Source organism: Triturus cristatus, chromosome 4_2, assembly GCF_964204655.1.
Source record: "Triturus cristatus chromosome 4_2, aTriCri1.1, whole genome shotgun sequence".
NCBI classification, from domain to species: Eukaryota; Metazoa; Chordata; class Amphibia; order Caudata; family Salamandridae; genus Triturus; species Triturus cristatus.
In genome coordinates, this window is record NC_140586.1 from 43,697,731 (window position 1) to 43,713,387 (window position 15,657).

The following is a 15,657-nucleotide window of genomic DNA, read 5'->3' on the forward strand; positions in this document are numbered from 1 at the left end:
GCTCATTTTCTTTTCTGCCCTACAACTCTCCTCATCTCCCCTTCGGCCCTGTTTCAATCTCTACCAGCCCTTCCTGACTCATCCTTCTTCCCTTTGAACATTGCCTATGAATATATCTCTCCTTCACTTCTGCTCTGCTATTCATCCTTATCATCTATCTTCATTCAGCCTGTGTCCTCCTTCCCTCCCTGGCAGTATTTACAGTACCCTCATCCTTCTGCCTGCAGCCCACTCCCTCCCTTTCACTTCCCTTAAGCCATTCCACCTGACGTCTGACACAGAGGTCTTACTTGCAAATCTTAGCAGTCATACTGTAAGTACTTCCTCCCTTCCACTTCACAGGCTTTGTTCTACCCTTGGATGCCTTTCAGCTGTCAGCCAATCTAATTTCTTTAGTTTCCTTAGTCCGCCCATCATTTTATCTTCATTCTAACTTCTTCACTTCAGCTTTTCTTCTTCCTTTTGCTGCTGCAAATTTTATTAGCTGTGAAAATACACTTATTAATAATGTGCACAAGCTTACGTTTAAACAAAACATATGTTAAATGCAAATTTTGTAATAGCTAATCATACCTAAATATTGTAGTCCTGCAAATGAATAAAGTGCTGAATTAAGTTAGCCTAACTGTCGATGCTTTGTTAAGTGAAAAATAATGCATTAACACTGAAAGGCCTGTTTTTCTGATTAATAGTTGTTTGTGCAAGATGTTTTTCTTCTCATTACAGAAGATATTGCAACTTCTGAAGCCTCCTGTTTGCAAGTGAATCGACACTTGTTTTGTATTAAACAACTGATAGACAGTAAGGTTCTCACATGGGGGAGATGAAGCGACCGGAAGGAAGATTCATGGGAAGAAGTGTTAGGACTGCAAGAATACAATGTTGTAGCTTTTCAAGGACTAATGTCTGCAAGCCTATAATGCTCTCCCAGGAGTTTGCTGATATTCTATCGGAGGATGAAGAGGAGACAGGACAATAATGTTCCAACATAGAGTTTGTGTGTTTATCTTAGTGCCTATTCCTAGAGTAGTAAGCTCAGACCTCTGAATCCCAGATGCCACGATTCCTTTACCCGACTCTCTGACTAGAGATTTACTTTTGTGTTTAGGATGTTTTCTTTTCATGAAAAGCTGCCTTACTTAGATTTTACTGAGCTATCTGCTGATATCTAATAATGCAAAAGCTTTATGCTTGCGCATAGATTTCTCTTTCATCAGAGCTCTTCATCGGGATTCTGAACTGACACCTTTTGTTCTTGCCTTACCCCAGATTAATTTAGATTTGCGGATTTCCTTTCTGGAACACACCCGTTGTATTGTTACTATTCTGACTGTGATTTTAATAAACACTTTGTTCTATTTTATAATTAAACATGCTGCTTTCTTGATCTTTTAGTAGAAAATATCATATGGTACACTGCTTTCCTTGATTTATTAGGAATGTGTCATAAACTAATGCCTGCGTTTTGTTTGTGAAAGCAATCATTTTAGCTGTTGGTTTGGCTAATTCCTTGATCAGTGTTCAGTATTTTACTTCTGAATATTTCGTCTCCAAGTTGATGTGTATGATGTCTTTCATGTTTCAGAGTGGATGGGTATTTTTGCTCTTCTGTATCTGTTTGTGTTGTGTATTCTGCAGGTAAGGTGTGACATGGGTCGCCTCGTACCAAGATTCATTTACGGTTCACAGGTCTGATCACACCTGTAATCATTGTACAGTTGAAGTGTTTTGCTTGTTCATGTGTTGGACTTGTTTGTGTTTGGGTCATGTGAGTGAAAACTGTATACACCTTTACTTCACTCCGTTTTGTTAGAGTTTTCATACCTGTTGTGCTATTTTATTTTCACAGTGTTGCTAAACATTTCATCCCTGTCCTGTTCAGGAACACTTCATCTCCTCCCTTGGTGGGGAAAGAATGTTTTCAGGGGTTTTGCACCCTAAATTTGGTTGTATCATATGGTTCACTGTGATTTCCCTCATTAGCAAAATGTACGTAGGGCAATGTCCCTTCTTAGGGTGCACAGTGTTTCACTCTCTGTCAGGTCATCATTTGGGTTGTGATCCTATTTTTAGCCGTGAGCTCTCATTTGCTGCCTAGCATTTACCTCAGTGGTTATAAAGGTTAGAGTTTTATTGCACTCTATGTTTTAAGATGATCTTGCTTGGTGGTTGAGATGCACCTGGTCGGTTTCATTCTTCCTTAAAGGTGAAGCAATATTGCTAAGGTCATGTTGTGTTGCACCTTAAACTTGCACAAGTCCTTCTTCAGTGGTTAAGGAGATGTGCTATTGCAGGCTGTGGTTTACGAAAATCTCCCTCGGTGGTCGAGATGCATCTAGCCTGTATCATCTTCTCCTAGGGATTGAGGAGATGTTATTAGGACCATGGTGTGTTGCACCCTTGGCGTGCAAAAGTATTTCCTCAGTTGTTAAGGATATGCTTTTCATGGTTTATTGTCACGCATCAAAGGTTCATCCCTCAGTGGTTTAGGTAAAGTTGCCAGGGTCAAGTGTGTTGAACTCTGTGTTTTAGGAATCCTACCACAGCGGTTGAAGAAATGTTCTTCCATGTGGAATATTTTTGTGGCTATTTTTTAGCCCATATCCACATTTTGGTGAGTGAGTTTTGATCTGTATGTAGGGGTGTTTGTTTAGGCATGTTCATTTTGCATTTGCCTTGGTTTTTTGAGTGGCATTATCACGCTTGGTTCTCCATTAGATGAGTCTGGTAACTCACCTTGGTGTGAGTTGAAGGTGTTGAGTGATTTTGTTCTTGGTTGTTTTGTTTGTCGAAATGGGTGTGTGTTGTGGTTTGGAACGATTTTCTTATGTATGTGGCTTGGGAGTGTGTTGGTTTGAATAACGAGTCTCATTGTCTTTGTCTTCATAACTCTTTAGGGTTATGTAGTTTACCATGGGGGCTCATCTTGGTGTGTGTCCTATTGGTTGCTTGTTTGTTTTGTGAAGAAGGTAGATGTGTAGTATCCCTCCTTACATGTTTTCTGTAGGAGAGTGGAATCTGACTAATGGTTGCCCCCAACTTTTTGCCTGGTATTTAAGTGGTTTTTGACTAGTCTGGCTGGGATCCTGCTATCCAGGACCCCAGCCTATCTGCTTTCTCCCTAAAACTGATGTAAAGTACTCTAGGTACAAACCTAATTGGATGCTGGGCATGTCCTACCAGTCCCTTGTAGATGGTACCCTAGGTACCCAGGGCATGGGTCCCCCAGTAGGCCTACCAGGGCTGCAGCACTTATTGTGCCACCCTGGGACAGCCACCCAAACTGACACCACCAGACCACTACTGTAGTCTGGGTAAGGTGGTGCTAGCACCCCTTACAGGGATGTAGGTACCCTATATCCCATACCATTACAACACATATGCTCTCATAGGTCACCCCTATGGCAGGCCCTGGTAATCCTACAGGGCTGGGTGCTGAGGTATGTGTGAGGGGGGACCCCTACGTGAGTAGGACCTCTCTGCAACCTTCGTAAAACCGTTACTGGGTTGTTTGTAGTGTAGCCATACCATATACTCTTAACCGCATTATAAGTGAATCGCGTCATCGTGATAACTTGAGAATGGCTACACAGAACCATATCGTGTTTGGTGTCAAACATGAAGGAATCATACCCCCAGTCCAGCCATGGGCATGGGGGCACGATTCCCCCTTGCTAGGAGGGTGATATGGGAAAAGTGGTAGAATTTAGACACCAATTTAAAAGTGCACATGTACCACCAAATGGCTACTGTCCGCCACCTACACGACTCTGGCTGGCTGTTGCTGGGGAAAACCCCAGCCTCGCCATCTGGACAATAGGGCTCCTGTGGCAGGGAGGTGCCAGCACCTCCCCAGACAGGATATGTGGATTGGAACAGGGTGGGTGCACCAAATGTCCTTTCAGAGTTGCACGTAGGCAGCTGCAGAGCCCTAATTCTGCATACACCGCCTGGAACCGGTTCAGGGGCATCCTGGCCCTCGCCCAGGCGGGAAACACACAAAGGGGAGTGGGTGTAGCCACCCTTTCCCGCCTCTACTCTGATTGGTAGGCTCTATTTTGGACCATCCCCTAATCTTGGGGATATATGGGAATAACTTTGCCCTAGAGCCTTAGATTCGTACAGGACTTCACAGAACTGACCTTCGACGAGCTGCTGCCCAGCTGACTGAAGAAATCTCCTTTGGGATAAAGGAGTTATCCCCCTGCTTGGCAGGCACCTAAAAGACTGCAAGATACCCGGTTGGAACTTCGCTGCTCTCACGAACTTCGACGCCTTCCATCAACCTTGAGGTGGGTCTCTGGTGCATCCCAGAGTCCTGTGAGTGTGCCCAGCAAGTCTGAGCACCATGGACCACGTGGGTTCCGAGATCCCTGCATACCCCAAGACCCCAGCCACCTCTTGCATAGCACACGACCCCAACCAGTGGGGAAGTTGTGCTTTGGCCCATTTCTGAGCCAACCTTCAAGCAGCATCCGTGCCAAAGCTCAGCCTCCTAGTCCACTCCGGTGGCCCGTGGGAGCCCTTTCACGCACTCCATTTTGCTGCCTTCCGCAGTCCCTTGTCTCTCAACTTGTGGGCCCTGACGGAGGACAATCTACTTTTCCAAGAGTTCCCCTGGTTGCTCCACGCCTGCTCTACGCTCCCTGCAAAGGAGAGCACCCTCAGACCTTGTGGGTCTGCACCAGCAGCTGCTTTGTACATCTCGCGTGGGTTGCGGTTGCCAATGCTTAGTGGATCCAATCGGGACACTAACACCGCAGCGACCCTCATCCAACGTGGGACAGTTGCCCTCCAGAAGCTGGCCTTCCTTGAAGCCTCCCGGAGCCCGTGACTGCAGAGCCCAGCTGTACCTTCCACACCTGAAGCGCCCGACATCCACGAGTTCCTTCCTGTGAGCTCCCTGGTCACTGTGCTGTGACCCAGACTCTGTCCCCTCTGCTTTCAGGTTCATCTTTATCTTCTCTTCAACTTTAATCTTCACGACTTCAACGACGCTTGCAGCTAGCAGCAGTTTGGACTACTTTTCCATAGAAAATCAGCCCGCGACCCGACACCAGAATCGACCTATGCACCCGGCTTCCCTGGGGCAGGTAACAGTGGTACTTCGGTACTCCCGTGGGGGTGGGCTCTCCAAAGCCTTAAGTCTCAAGCCTTAACTTTGTACTGTTGCTAGAAGTGTCCTTAACCTTTAATTATTCAACCGCGACATTCTCCATAGGCTAACATTGCGATCCCGATAGCAGCTTCTTGCACTGCACACGCCTCCCATGGGTCCCCTTCCTCTTAACTGTGGGTGGATTCTGAAGGGGCAAGCGATCCTGAATGCCCTAGGCATTGCTTGTAGAATTGTCGTGGTTCTTATACCACTATTTTAGTATATGGTTTGGTCCCCCCCGGGGGCCCATTGATTTCTGTGCTATTTATTGTGTTTAGAAATGCTTGTTTGAATTGTAACTTTGCCACTAGCCACATAAAGTGACTGTGGGATTCTGTCTAGAATAAATACATATATTTTATATATATACCTGTGTGGGCTACTCTTTCATTTGGTTATTCAAGAGGTTATTATGGTAAAACAATAAGCTTAACACTCCTTCAAGACTTAGCCTGAAGGCTGCTCTCCACAGCTACCACTAGGATAGCTTTCTTTAAAGGTTGTCTTAAACCTATCATCAATAGGAGTCGAATTGGACTGGTGCAAGGTGTCCCTATAACTAGGAACAGCATATGCCAGGCCAACTTCTCACATTGGTGTGCAGCGGTTGGATTCAAGCTTGCCATTGTTTTACCAGATAACAAATTGAATTTCTAAAGTGAAAGCCACAAGGTACCAAAGGTACATATAAATTCAAGCTAGAATACAATAAGTTCTACTGAACTTAGAGTTGTGTGTAGAGGGTTTAGCACACCTTGACTACAACTCAAGAAAGGGTTCAGTAGGCCACACTTAGTGTAGGTAGATACACCACTATCACTACACTAAACATGTCTTCAGGTAAAGGTGCCACTAAGGCTATGGAAGGACCCCAAAGGGTCCCAGTTGATAAGTATGATCATCTCTCCTTTGCAGAGCTCAGGGAGATGTGCACCCTCAGAAAACTGAAGACAAACAAGGGTGCTAACACCCAACGCCTTAGGGAAATCCTGCTCATAGCAGACTTTATGGAAAGCATAGGGTCAAGAGGGACAGACAGAGTGGGTGGGCATCCATCAGAAGAGGACACTCCCAGAGTGGACTCTGATGAGGACCAGGAAGAGGATGAAAGTCCTGACCTGGAAGAAACAAACCACTCACAAACTGGAGGTGATGGCCCAAGAGGCACTCCCTCCATCCTTAAAAGGAGAGTGGTGGATCCCAGAAGGAACAGACCCCCCTCAGTGGGATCCAACCATTCTGAGAGATCCAAAGGGTCCTCTGCCTCTTCTCAGAGAAGAGAATCCTCTCATGAGAGGAAATGCAGACTGATCAAATTTGAGCAGGCTAAGCTTCAGCTTAAAAGAGAACAGTTAGCTTTGGACAGGGAAGCCCTGGAGCTTCAGAAAGCTTCAAAGAAGTGGGGTCTAGAGACCCCTGGTGGCAGTGATGAAACCCCTAGAGTTAGAGAGAAAGTCCCTGACAATAGGAACCTCCATAAGATTGTGCCCCCCTATCAGAATGGGGATGATATCCACAAATGGATATCTGCTCTTGAAAGGGCCTGTAGAGTACAGAGGGTCCCAGTAGAGCAGTGGGCAGCAATCCTGTGGCTCTCCTTTTCAGATAAAGGTAGAGACAAGCTCCTCTCTGTAAGAGAAGAGGATGCTGATGATTATTATATCTTGAAAGCTGCTTGAATAGATGGGTTTGGCTTAACCACTGATCAATACAGACTTAAGTTCAGAGACACCCAGAAAGCACAGAATCAAGATTGGGTAGACTTTGTGGATTGTGCAACCAAGGCACTGGAAGGTTGGTTAAATGGCAGTAAAGTTAATGATTATCAAGGATTGTATAATCTCATAATGAGGGAGCAGATTCTTAATAATTGTCAGAACCAACTTTTACACCAGCACCTGGTGGACTCTGATCTGACCTCTCCCCAAGAATTGGGAAAGAAGGCAGACAAATGGGTCAGAACCAGGATTAGGCCTAAGAACCAAGTTGGTGACCAGAAGAAGGATTCCACTAAGCCCAAAGAGAAAGGTGGGAATGATAAACAAGAAAAGTCCTCTGAAGTGCCCCAAAAACCCAGTGCTGGGGGTGGGTCCCAAAATACTTCCTCTAATAACAAGAAACCATATTGCCATGTGTGTAAGCAACCTGGCCACTGGAAAACTGACTCCAGCTGTCCAAAGAATGGCAATAAAGAAAATGTTCCTCCAAAAGCAGCTCCAACACCTCCTGTTGCTACTAGTAGTAATCCCCCAGGTGGTGGGAGTGCACCCAAAAATTTAGTTGGGATTTCTTGGGGAACTCAGGGGGACTCTGGCCTATCCAGGTCCCCTACTCAAGCAACTATGGTCTGTGATGGTGGCATGGGGTTTGCCAACTTTACCATGAGCCCCAATATTTTGGGCAGGTACAGACAAGAACCAATAATCAATGGTCAGAAGGCTGTGGCCTATAAGGACACAGGGGCCAGTGTCACCATGGTGACCAAGAGGCTAGTGCCCCTAGATCAGCTTTTACCTGGGTTTAGCTACCAGGTGACCAACATAGATGGAATCAGGACAGACCATCCCAAGGCAGTAGTAAATCTCAGCTGGGGAGGGGTCACTGGCCCAAAGAGAGTGGCAGTGTCCCCAAACTTGCCTGTAGATTGTCTACTGGGGAATGATCTGGAAATCTCAGCCTGGGCTGAGGTTGACCACAAGGCCCATTTGAAAATGGTAGGAATCCCTGAGAGAGTGGATGAGACCCTGAGGGCCTCACCTCCACCCCAGGAGAAAATAGAAAGAGTGAAGTATGAAACTATGTGTTGGACAGGCCACATGAAGGGCTTGCTCCCTCCCCGCATGACAGGGCCCAAGCCCCGGCCCTCCAGGTGTTACCCACAAGAACAACCCGCACCCCGTCTCCCGATGGAACTCCTGCCCCCGGACATCCATGTATCATGGGGCCAAACCACTACCGGCTCCCCCGGCCGGACCAGCCGCCATCTTGGACACTGCACCACGAGGCCGCGTGGCCTCAGCTCGACCCTAACCCTGGGCCTGGCCAGGCCCCGACATCCCGGCACCACCATCCACCCAGGAGGTGAACGGACAACTTGGCAGGTCAATGGGAGAAAGAAGTGTCGATGGCTCTCCCCCGCCAGGTGCCGATCGCCCTCCAGCTCCCCCGGGCGCTGGCTCCACCCCCCTGCTGGGTGTCTGGACTCCCTCATCCCGGACCTTCCGACCTCCAAGTGCGAGGGTCCGGACATCAAAGGGCGCCAGACCTATAACTAGGTGACTTCACTGAAATACTGAATAAACGTGAGTATAGATGGATCCATTCTCTTGACACGGTCACCAGGGGCCTGAACGAACTGGAAGAAACTAACAAACAAGTTTCCACCATGAATCAAAGATAGAGTGTATCTCCTCCCCAACTCATTCTGTGATTAAAGGGATCTTTAATCAGTATAACGTATTGAGTGGGAATAGACTGTTAAGTATCACCTGGATACCAGTCCATTGTAGGATGACATTAATGTATATATTGTGTTTTATAATTGTCAATATGTGTGTATACAATGTTTGTGAATTTATTATTATTTTGTACCATTGTTTCTGTTAACAATTGTCAATATAGGGTTTCTGAACAGCATCTGTTGCCCTAGGCAGTGCCTGTGAGGTATTGCAGCATCCAAACTGTGATTACAAGTTGTTCTCATAAGCTGATTGTCTTCACTATGTTTCTTAATTGAATTCTTTTGAGTGATACATGTTATTTCCCCCGACACACACCGGTTGTTCCACGCTGCCTATTCAATTGTTTGGGTTTACCAATGGTAATAACACGGGAACCAACGGTGCCCTTGCACAAATAGGGAGATTTACGATCCAATATCCGGTAGCATAGGTGGACTGTGCCGCGATCTACCCTGTATCCTGTAAACTCGATCGGGACCTTCAGTATCTTCGCAGTCCCCTCACTAATTCCGAACTCACGCATGGTTACCTTGGCAACCTCACGGAGCCTCGGACAAGTTCGCTCCCACCATGCAGCACTCCCATTAATCCAATCGAGACGCGAAGTTGCAGTCCGTCTACTATTTCTCAGCCTTCTGACATAAACTCACTCACGGTTACCTTGGTAACCGCACGGAGCCTCGGACGAGCTCACACTGCGCCGGGCCCTCAACGGAGACAGACGCTCCGGTTTTTCGAACACATTTGATGTGAATCGCATGGTAAGCTCTACCAGTACCACCGCTCATAGTTTATAGATCAATCACTAACCAGGGTGGATTTTTAAGTAACCATGCCCCCTCCTTGTTTTTAGCCCTGATTGAATCTCTGCATTGGGTATCCAGGAACAGACATTGGATACATCGTTATTAGCTTCGACTGATCCTTTGAAGCGGTAAGATGCCCGGGTCTCCACTTTTCACGAAGAGCTTGATAGATAGCCATCACCTTGTCAGTTTCGTTTTTTGGCTAAATCCAATATGTTTTACATTGGTTGTCTGGCATACCTACCCTTATGGATTCTAATTATTTTTCCATTAGACACGAATTAAAAGACCCTTCCAAACCAAGCCCTCTAACCCGGCAAATCTCTCAGTGGAACCATACCACTAGGTAGGCGAACAATTCCCTACAAACCGCAACTTTTAAATGTTTTTAATTAGGACAACTTCTTCACACCCCATTGTTTTGATATTTCAGGTGGTTCAATTAAAGTACCCTCCAGTCAGGTTGCCCCTTATTGGTCCTGATGAAAACCCGCAAGGCCAAGGTTTAAAATCCCCATAGGCCATCAAGACGGGTCGAAACGTCGACGCCCACCCTTTGCTACCTGGGACACAATTCCAGTCCTTCGTGCAAGACCACCAATGGGGTCTTTTTCTGAAATATATTAATTGTGTACTCAATAAATGTGACCAGGTTTTTGGCTTGTGGACGGTGAATTACAACCGATTCACATTGCCTGTAATTGTAATTTATTGATCACTCCTACTACTATGCATCTTTCATTCCTTGTCCTATCCACGCACTTTTCAATCACTTTCCTCTGATGCACGTTTTCTCTTGGAGCAACCTTGTTCTGTTCTATGAATATTGTAGAAAATTGCCAAAACTATAAAATAAATGTATATATAACGGCCTTCAGTGTTTTGGTTGTTGTCCTTCGTTGATTTGAAATTACCTATTGAATATTACGAGCCTCTGTTTAAGAAAAATCGTGTTTAGGCTCATGACTAGTTAACTAACTGACTAAGTAAAACATATCTCAGATTTATTAATCATTGGATAAGGACCATTGTTTTTGATATTATTAGACCTATAACTAGGGCAGCTCCAGAGCAGGAAGGCAGTTGTATCCTGGAGTCGAGAGACACCGAGAAGAACTCAGCCTTGACGGACTACCGGCGCTGCCGTAGCCCTGCCTTGTGAACTATCGTCCTGCCTGCTGGCGCTGCCGCGGCCTTCGGCATCATCCATCCTTGTCGGGACCTGCTGGCGCTGCCGCGGACCGTTGTAACGACCACCTTCATCGGGACCTGCTGGCGCTGCCGCGGACCGTGTAACGACCACCTTCATCGGGACCTGCTGGCGCTGCCGCAGACCGTGTAACGACCACCTTCACCGGGACCTGCTGGCGCTGCCGCGGCCCGTCCAAAGCTAGAACATCGAGCTCGAGGATTGTGAGCTATCCATCATACCATCTCAGCTACCTGATTGGTAACCAGACTGTCCCGCTACCCCCTTTCCCAAACCAAGAGACTAGAATCGAGGGGACCCCTGAGTCCAGACCTCCTTGTACCATTCCATCGTACCTTAAGAAATCGCTTATAAAGAACGTTAAATCCTATCCTTGTGTGGTGTATATCTGTGTGGGGGAAGTTACTCATCTGTACGATCGCTGGAGACGGCTCTCCCCGGAGACCTCTCCCCTTGTCCTCGGCCGACCCTCCCGGTCCGTCTAACATTGGTGGCCAGCGGCGCGATCCGAATCAACGCGTAATCGTACAGAGAGTAGCTCACCCCACGACAAAACCACAATGTCAACCAAAGAGAGCGGATCCACCGAGAAATTCCAGATGGATAAATTGGAAGAGTACAGCCATCGTGAATTGAAACAATTCTGCATGGAACTAGGCATTGCTACCACCGGCCTGAGTACCAAAGACGATTTTAAGCACGCCATTGAGTCGTGGGCAGAAACCGGGGTCGCCAGATCCCCAGACCGAAACGGTGCAGCATCAGAGAGGAACGCCACGGCTCCCGAGGAGCGAGGAACGGGCCTCTCGCAGGAAGAGATCCAAGAAAGAGAAAAAAACAGACTACATGAGTTAGAAATGGCACGACTCAAAATGGACGGTGAACTAAAATTAGCCGAGCAAAAACTGAACCTAGAACATCTGCGGCTCCGAGAAGAACGGGAAGAAAAATAGAGGCAGAGAGAGCTCGAAGAAAAAAGATTAGCATACGAACACGAGCGCAAACTGGCAGAAATAGAACTACGGAAGCAGAACAAAGAACCGGAGGTGCCCGAGCGACCGCGCACCCCGGGAGCGACAGAAAAGAAAGTCCACATCCCCAAGGATGTCGTCCGAGAGTATGTCCGAGAGGACGACATACAACAGTGGTTCAAGGCCTACGAGATCGCCATGACCTCCCACCGGATCGATCGAAGTGACTGGGGAGCCGGCCTATGGGGGAGGTTCGTCAACGAAGGCCGCGATGCCCTGCTACAGCTCCCAGACCATCAGATGTCATCCTATGACCACATGAAGGCTGCCCTCCTCACCCGATATGGGCTCACACCCGAAATGTACCGCCAGAAGTTTCGGGACTGCACCCGGATCCCGGGTACAACTTGGGTGGAATATGTCAACTATTTCAGCCGAGCCTTCGAGGGTTGGATCAAGGGAAGCCACGTAACGACCTACGAGCAACTTTTTAATCTCATGGTGTGGGAGCACCTATCTAACAACTGCTTCGTCGAGCTCAGGCAGCACCTCCTCGACAGTAAATTGACTGACCCACGGCAACTCGCCGCCGAAGCTGACCGGTGGGAAAGCACCCGAGTGGGCCGGAGAGGGCCACACGAGCAGAACCGGAACAACCAAGGTCAGCACCGTCCCCGAGGAGGAGGAGGAGGCCAGGGGCGGGGGAGAGATAGCGTCCCGGCCGCTCCCACTGCCAGCACCCCGCCCCCGGCCAGCCGGGGGAACCCCCCGATGCGCCCGGGGTTCCGAGCCAACGTCACGTGTCACCGATGCCAGCGAGTCGGCCACTACGCCAATGACCCGAACTGTCCACAGAACCAAACTCCAAAACCCCGCCAGGTAGCTGCCGCCGCCCTGGGGGGAGAACAAATCTCCGAAGAACAAGAAGAATACGAGCAGGCACAACAAGAGTGGGAACCGGCCGCCATGGTTCTAGCGTGCCTAGGGGGAAAAGACATGGTCCCGCGGGCCCTCCTACCCGCCAACACCAGAAAATATAGCCAGTGGGTGAACATTAATGGGCGCGGGGCCGAAGCCCTACGTGACACAGGGTCCAGTGTGACGGCCGTCCGCTGTCACCTGGTAAAACCAGAGCAGATCCTGCCGAACATTCTCTGCCCCGTCCGCTCAGCCAACAATTCAGAGAGTCTATGTCGGATGGCCTGCGTCCCCTTCGAATGGGGAGGGGTCTCCGGCATGTTGAAGGTGACGGTCCGGGATGATGCCCCCGTGGACTGTCTCCTGGGGAATGATCTTGAGAGTTCCCCGTGGGCCGCCGTCGAAAGAAGAGAGCACCTGGGGATGCTGGGCCTCCCGGACTGGGCGTGCGTAACCACCCGGTCCATGGCCGCCCGTGCCATCCCCCGACCAGAAGAACCAGAATGGCCTGCACCTCCTCCCCCGATCGCTCCAGTAGAGGACACCGACTATACCGACCCCCCAGAGCAAACCCCCGAAGGGGTCGCCCAGCCCCAGGACCTTCCCGACCTGGCTCAGTGGCGTCAAGAAGGGGGGCCCACCCAGGAACAGTTCCGCCAAGAGCAGAAGACCTGTCCCTCCCTCGAGGGACTCCGCCAGCAAGCCATCGCCCAGAGCGCAGGGCACACCACCGGAGCCCATTGGGTCTATTGGGATAACGACCTGTTATACAGTGAACAGAGAATCGCGGAGTTAGGGGCCAGTCGAGTGCTGGTGGTGCCCCTCCGTTTCAGAGACTTCCTGTTAAATTTGGCCCACGATGTCCCTCTGGCTGGACACCTGGGCCAGGACAAAACCTACAGTCGCCTGGTGACCCACTTTTTCTGGCCGAGGATGCGAAACGACGTCCTCAACCACTGCCGGTCCTGCCCCACGTGCCAGGCCAGCGGGAAGAGCGGCCGCAAACTCAAAGCACCTCTGCAACCCTTCCCAGTTGTCACCACCCTGTTCGAGAGGGTGGGAATAGACATTGTGGGGCCCCTGGACCCCCGCACAGCACAAGGACATCGGTTCATCCTGGTACTGGTGGACCACGCCACCCGCTACCCCGAGGCTGTGCCCCTGCGAACTGTAACAGCTCCGGTGGTCGGCCGGGCCTTAATGGGGATCTTCTCCCGGGTGGGCTTCCCCCGAGAAGTCGTCAGCGACCGAGGCACAAACTTTATTTCGAAATATATGAAGTCCCTCTGGCAACAGTGCGGGGTCACCTACCGATTCACGACCCCCTATCATCCTCAAGGAAACGGACTAGTTGAGCGATTCAACCGCACGCTCAAGGGAATGATTGGGGGATTGGAAGAGCCCCTCCGTCGCCAGTGGGATGTACTACTTCCGTGCCTCCTCTTCGCCTATCGAGAAGTTCCCCAGAAGTCCCTCGGTTTTAGCCCTTTCGAACTCTTGTACGGGCACCCTGTGCGAGGGCCCCTCAGCCTAGTCAAAGAAGGTTGGGAGATGGCCCCCCTAAAGACCCCTCCAGACGTCTTCAAGTACCTCCTGACACTACGCAATCAGACCCGGCGATTCAGGGAAATGGCAAAAGCGAATCTTGAGGCCAGTCAGGAGGACATGAAAAAATGGTACGATCAAAATGCCTCCTCCGTCGAATTCGAACCTGGTCAACAAGTGTGGGTGATGTCCCCCACCGAACCATGTGCCTTGCAGGACAAGTGGACGGGGCCCTTCAAAGTGGTCGAACGCAAGAGCCCAGTCACCTATCTCATCGATATGGAGTCTCCCCGGAACCCCCTCCGGGTCCTCCACACCAACAGACTCAAACCCCACTTTGTGCGCTCGAAACTCAGCCTCCTGATGGCTACCGACAGTGGGGCGGAAGAAGACTCCGAGCCTCTCCCTGATCTCCTGAAGACTCAGGAGAAAGATGGTTCCGTGGACGGGGTCCGGCTCTCCGAGGCCCTCACCCCAGAGCAGCGCCAAGGCTGCCGGGACCTCCTGCTGCAGTTTGCTACTTTGTTTTCCCTCACCCCAGGGGTCACCCCCTGGTGCTTGTACGACGTGGACACTGGGGACAGTCCCCCTATCAGACACCGGGCATACCGCGTACCAGATCGGGTGCGGGCCTGCATCCAAGAGGAAGTATCCAAAATGCTCACGCTCGGGGTCATCGAGCCCTCGGACAGCCCCTGGGCCAGCCCGGTCGTGCTGGTCCCCAAAGCTGCTGCCCCCGGCACCACTCCTGAACTCCGATTCTGCGTCGACTATCGGGGCTTGAATGCTGTCACCAGGACCGACGCTCATCCCATCCCCCGAGCGGATGAATTGATCGACCGCATGGGGGCTGCACGCTACCTCAGCATCTTCGACCTGACAGCGGGCTACTGCCAGATCGGTCTCACACCCCGGGCCCAAGAACGGTCCGCCTTTTCTACCCCCGATGGCCACTACCACTTCAAGGTCATGCCCTTCGGCATGAAGAATGCCCCAGCTACTTTTCAGCGACTAGTGAACCAGGTCTTGGCGGGGCTCGAGGAGTTCAGCGCCGCCTACCTGGACGATATCGCTGTGTACAGCCGCCACTGGTCCGACCACCTCCACCACCTCCGAGAGGTCCTGCAGGCCCTCCAGCGGGCCGGCCTCACAATCAAGGCCGGCAAGTGCCAAATTGGTCAGGGATCCGTGACCTACCTCAGACACCAGGTGGGAAGCGGTCTGGTGGCCCCTCTGCAACTCAAAATCGCTGCCATCCAGTCCTGGCAGCCCCCAGTCACGCAGACCGAGGTCCGAGCCTTCTTGGGGCTCACCGGCTACTACCGGCGGTTCGTGAGGGACTATGGCAGCATTGTGGGGCCCCTCACGGGTCTCACGTCCAAAAACCCCCCGAAGAAGATTAACTGGACCCCCGACTGTCAAGCGGCCTTCGAGAAGCTGAAAGTCGCCCTGTGCACTGCCCCTGTGCTCCAGGCCCCCGATTACAGTCGGGAATTCATTGTGCAAACGGACGCCTCCGACCACGGCATCGGGGCGGTTCTCTCCCAGCTGAACCCCGAGGGTCTTGACCAGCCGGTGGCCTTCATCA